Source organism: Pundamilia nyererei, unplaced genomic scaffold (genome assembly GCF_000239375.1).
Source record: "Pundamilia nyererei isolate P.nyererei 1_Seehausen unplaced genomic scaffold, PunNye1.0 scaffold00002, whole genome shotgun sequence".
NCBI classification, from domain to species: Eukaryota; Metazoa; Chordata; class Actinopteri; order Cichliformes; family Cichlidae; genus Pundamilia; species Pundamilia nyererei.
In genome coordinates this window covers 2,277,343-2,283,379 of record NW_005187403.1, presented here as the reverse complement: position 1 = coordinate 2,283,379, position 6,037 = coordinate 2,277,343, and the positions used below count along the sequence as shown (strand labels likewise).

Genomic DNA, 6,037 nt, shown 5'->3' with positions numbered 1-6,037 from the left:
TTCCATGTGCCTGTCATCGTTTACAGTCTTGTTATGACTGCAAATAACTCAATAAGGGTAATAAAATAAAAAAAATATATATATATATATCCTAGTAAAAAGTTGAGTTTCTTTTCTAAACTCCTCGTGTACACTGTTCTTTCATGCAGCCAAAGCTGATCATACTTGATTGGTCAGTACTCCTCCGACTACAACCTAACTGTATATAAATATGCTGAGGTGGTTGATATCTAGACTAAGGATAATATGTAATCTCTATTCTATATTTAAAAGATTTACCTCATAAGTTGCAATTCAAATCTAAATCCTACATTTACTTTATTTGGGGTGACAATAACTGTGTCCTGTGGACTATTTGATACAACTAAAGATCAGTCTGAGCTGCTCTATGGGATGTGAGTGTCCAGAACTACTTTGAAAACACAGCAGAAAGGTTGACAAATATTAACAGGTAGGTCAGTTAAAAGTTTTTACAGCATTTTACCTTTTTTCCTCAAAAACTCTGGCCACCTTTCATCTGCAGTGAGTGTACTCACATAGCAAAGTGACTCTGGAGCAAATACGTCTCAAATTTTTTCCATATTGTTTAGATGCTAAGTCCATTGTTTATTTTAGCTGCTAATGACAGTTGAGAAGTGTCCACCTTTATTTATTCTGGAGGAGGCTTTAAAACCTTAATGTCAATGAGTCAGTGAAGATGACTTCTGTCCAATGTCAGTGATACTGAAGTGAGTTATTGAGGATATGCTTAAGCTTGGTGCCAGTAAACGCTGCTGTTTTGCCACGGTTAGCTAGCGTTAGCCTCTGCTAGCTACTGTTAGCTACTGTTAGCCAGCAATATGGGAAAGGTTGAGTATAATCAAATATAACCAAACAGTTTTTTGTTTAGTTTAAAGTGTGATTTTAAGGACATTCTAACCTAATATTAGCAGGCATTTGTTGCCGGTTTCCAGCCACTTACATAAAACGGTGTTAGTCAGAACATCTTACCTAGCCACTGTATTAAAATGTGGTGGGAAAACATGACAGCTTCCACAGACAGCAAACCCCGCCCTATTAGAATAATTATAAAAAGACATTATCATTTTTTCGATTAAGTAAATGAAAAAACTTCTGAGTGTACCTGTGATGGAGACTTTCGTCTGTGAAAGGTTGAGGGCCGGTGTTGTTTTGTATTCAAATTTGCATTCACGTCACATTCCCTCTGAACCTTTAAAGGCAGAGAAGTGATTAGGAGTCAAATAGAGGGACAACTTTAAATAGTTTATGAGCAGCTTAATGTATTATTATGGAGAGCAACGTCAAACCCAGATCCTGGTTATTGTGTTGTGCAAATATCAATAGAGTAACTTTCAAACATTCCTAATCTGGCTTCCTTGGCAGCAGGCGGTCACATGAGACAACGGCAGCTCCAAATTGTCACGATCAATCCTCACTCTTCTTTCTACTTGTCTTTCTCATTGTTTCTCTTCAGCTCTCTTGCTGTTTTTTCTGCGGCTCACACTCACCCTGCCGAAGGGTTACCGGATACTGTGAGTCTCTAAACTCTACCTGACAGGGTGTCGCTCCAAGCAACACGGCTAATGTTACGGCAGTGCTTAGGAGCCAGACAAGGGGTGGCAGTGAAAATAATGAAAGCTCACATTTGGTGTTTGAGATTACAGATGACATCTTACTTATTTTCTTTCTCCTTTTATCACTTCCCACATCTCTCGATATTAAAATGCTAGCAGGATATCTGTTGCTGGAGCCGGTCCGCAGTCTGCACATGTCACTACACTACAGACTGCAAAAACAGAAAGAGACAAGCGAGCAGCGTTGTACATGAAACCTGCCACCAGTATGAGTTCAGTTTGTAGCTCAAAGCTACAGTATGACTGTGGCAGTATGAGTGTTGTAGTAATCTTTGAAAATGACAAGGGGGACAGAAGGCAAAGAACAGGAGCGGAGAAGCCTTTTGTGCTTTGAAAGCTTCCTTCATGGTAAACCTCTCTCATCAAAGCTCTTCAGATCTATTTCATCCTCCTTGTCTCTCTAATTCCTGCCTTGGAATTTAGATTGATAACCTTTGAAGAGCGGCTTCATGGCGAAGACAACAAGGAGGAACATCTCTCTCTCAGCACCAGCAAGACGTAAAGGGCGCAAAGCTATCCAGCATTTTAGAGATGCCTGTAGTGTAATTAATTCAGAGTCTTCTTATCTAGGGGAATATAAAGACGGATCACGCAGACAGAGACTGTCCTGGATGGTGCTGTCAGCACCTCTCTGTGGCATGTCTGGGCCAACTTGTCTCTCCGCCTGTCTGAGGGCACTGAACCGTGATTGTTTGGCTGATATGAGCCAGATGATCCTCATTGTCACACCCTAAACTGAATCCTGACACGAACATAGCCTCAGGGTGAAAGACTACGGTCTGTCTCTCAACTCAAGGAAAGCTTCAAATAGTGATGATAGGATGGGTAAAATCCATAAAGGAGTTATCCAACACAAACATGTGCTCACAGTGTGTCCTTCTGTAATGATAAAATGTTTCTGTGACCAACTACCAGCATTTTTAAGCAATTTAAAGACATGTGCATCCTTTTACTTAATTTATACTACCCACAAAGGATGCTATACCTCTGTAGACCAGCGGTCCTCAACCTTTTATGCACCAAAAACCGGTTTATGTACGACAATATTTTCACACATCAGCCTTCAAGGCGTCACAGATAAATACAACAACATAAAACCAGTACCGTTACCAACAAAAATAATATTTATTCATAAGATTTATTGGCAGCGTGGCCATTTTCATTGACTTGTGCCATCTGCCTAGCAAATTTTACCTGTGTGGACTCATCTCCACTAAATGAAATCACTTGCCCGATCCTCTCTACTGTATTTATACTGTTGGTGCCTTTTAAAGTATTTTTAATGAATTTATATCAACAGTATTTTTTATGGTATTTGCATAGTTCGGTAGAGTTTGTGATGTGATACAGACTATCTCAGAAGTTTATTCTTCCTTGGATTTGGTCACTTCTGGCAATAAAATTGTAATATGGCAGCAGTCAAAATGCTATCACTAAGGCTTCAAAGAAACAGTGGGTAATCTCAAAGTGGCTATATATGTTTGGTTCTGCTGCACAGTACAACAGAAAATGAGCTCCAGGGGGTTAGCAACACAGCCCAGAAAAATTACTGGATGCTCCTTCCCTGCTCTAGAGGACTTGCACAGTCCCCGCTGCCTCAAAACTGCCACTAACATCGTAAAAGCATCCATCTGGCCCTGGTCACTCAGTATTTTAACTGTTACTATCAGGTAGATGGTACAAAACAAATAAAGAAAGGACCAAAAAAGCACCTAAAAGCACTGAAACACCTTGATCAGTCAGTCTGTTGGAGATTTGCTGCTGTCCTTGGCATCATTGCCCTGTTGCATGATCTAATTAAAGCTAGGCTTCGGGTATCAGACAGATGGCCTCATATTTAACTCTAGAACATTTTGCTATACAGAGGAGTTTGTGGGCAACACAGTGACTGCAAGGCGCCCAGGTCCTGTAACTGCCAAGCAAGCCCAAATCATCATCTCTCCACCACCATACTTCACAGCTGGTATACCGTACAGTGTATGCTTTAGTTTGTGGTGTTTGTCATGCCAAATGTGGTGCTGTGAATTATGACCAAACATCTCCACTTTGGTCTCATCTGTTTAAAGGACATTGTTCCAGAAGTCTTGTGGTTTGTTTAGATGTAGCTCTGCTAACCTAAACTGTGCCTCCATGGTGTTGTTGGAGAGAGTGGATTTTTCTCTTGGAAACACTTCTAAACAAGCCATACTTGTTCAGTTTTGTTTTAATTGGACTGTCATGAACTTTAACATTTATCATGCTAAGTGAAGCCTGTAGAGTTTGAGATGTAGTTCTTTGTTTGTTTGATTTTTCTTTACAGTTTCTCTGACAATTACACAGTCTGTCTTTGGTGTGAATTTGCTGGGACGTCTGCTTCAGAGGAGATTGGCAACTGTTATGAATGTTTTCCATTTGTAAATAATTCCAATAATTTGGAAATAGCCTTACAACCCTTCCAAGAATGATGGGCAGCAAGAATTGTTTCTGTAGGATCACTGCTGACGTCTTTCCACCTGAATGCCACAGACCAGCAAACTGCCAAAACTTCTGCTTTTATAGACGTGATCACACTTGCTCATACTCAGTTGATCAAGTGCATTTGATTAGCTGCTAATCAAAAGCCTTAGTATCAAAAGAAAGTATATTTTCTTTTTGCCATGGTCTAGAATTAACTGTAACAGCAAATGGGATGTCAATTTTCTCTCCTGAAAAGTGAGCCCAAACAAAATATATACTAAAATATAATAAGCAGAACAAATAGAAATAATCTAGGATAGTAAATGGACTGGTACTTTTTTTTACTCAATATGAGCACTTTCTACAAGAATGAACCGCATCTTTAGGCAAAATGGCCACACTGTTAATTTTATATAGCTTTAAGCCTTAAAGGAGACCTAAATAACTGTCCTGTTTCCCCTGAACAGCAGTCTAATGACACAAACACCTGTGACTTGACATTTGCATTATTTGGTATTTTTATTTTTATTAGCTAAGCCAGTGAAGTACCTGTTCAGGCTACATATTGCACCTGGTATTGAATGGTAACAAAAGGATTCAAAAATTCAGACAAACCAAAATAACTCACCAAAGGCCACATAAGAACACTGATTTGACTCACCAGCGTTTTGGCTCAGTGTATCTTTCACAGTATACCGTTGCCTTTTAACTAAATCGATAAATCACACTGCGGATGAATCAAATTTCCTCTTCTTCAGCTGCAGAGTGAGCCTGAGCCCTTCAGTGTTTTCAAGCATTATTTGGTAAATCTCTGGTATTTAGTATACCTGTCATCCTACTATGGAAAGCACACCTGCTCACATGCAAAGTGTGCCATGTGGCTGGGTCAGAGCTCAGTCAGATCACAGTCCCACCCCATAATAACAAAGCAACTCATAATTTGTTTGTGACCAGACTGAGACTGTTATTTATAAGAGACCTTTAAGATGTTGTTTTGTTTTGCAGTTTGGATCTTCACCAAGGGGCAAACAAGCCAAAGTCCAGTTTAACGGGACTTTTTTAAAAAAAAAAACTTACTTCATGTTTGCCCCATTCCCCCTGGTTTGAAATCAAAACCTGTCTGTAAAGACATACTCAAAGAGGTGAGAAGTGTCACATTAATTGAAGTTTTAGGAATTCAGCTGAGCTTCTCATTTGGACCCGCCTTGGTATTAAAATTAAGCGACACATTGATCTAGGCTGGGCAGAAGAGCCATTGTTCTCTGCTCTACTTGAATCGGCTTATACTTTTCAGGCCACATCGCAATAAATTACAGTTAATAAAAGCTGCGTGTTGGTCGTAAATCACTCACCACTGCACAGTACTCTTTCACAAAGGAGTGGTTAACACAGTTTATCACGGTTCTTTCAGCTGGTCAAAGGTGGGAAGAAATCCAAGAGACCTCACAGCCAGCCAGCAGGTGCTGCCTTAGTGCCAGTGAAGCAGATGCGGGACCCTGTTTTCCCACCACAAACACGCCAATACAGATCAGCACTCTTTTCTACTTGTAAGAGTTCTCTTCCCTTTAAAAAAAGTTACTATCATAAAATACAAGGTCATTGTATAATTGGTGTGTTCCTATACTGAACCTAGCATGATTTATACAATTCGATTCAATTCAAATCACATTTTCATCAAATCACAGCCTCAAGCCTCAAGGCATATTGTAAGGTAAAGAACCTACAGTGATGGAGACAAAACCCCAACAATCAAGCTCTTGGTGACTGTGGGGAAGAAAAACTCCCATTTAACAAGAAGAAACCTCCAGCAGAACCATGCTCAGGGAGGGGGAGCCATCCCCCTTGACCAGTTGACGGTGAGGAGAGGGATGCAGGACAAAAGATACACTGTGGAAACAAGTTTTATTAATAACTAAGAGATGAGTTTACGCAGTACACACACACACACACACACACACACACACACA

The 6,037-nt window shown here is 40.1% G+C and overlaps 1 long non-coding RNA gene across 1 annotated transcript in view; it reads left to right on the top strand.

Moving 5' to 3' along the window:
- The first annotated feature begins 349 nt into the window (after positions 1–349).
- Positions 350–6,037, top strand: part of LOC102192238 (uncharacterized) — a 27,227-nt gene continuing 21,539 nt past the window's right edge. The window contains exon 1 of the long non-coding RNA XR_311391.1: positions 350–451. This is a non-coding gene — a long non-coding RNA (uncharacterized LOC102192238). The remainder of the gene's footprint in view (positions 452–6,037) is intronic.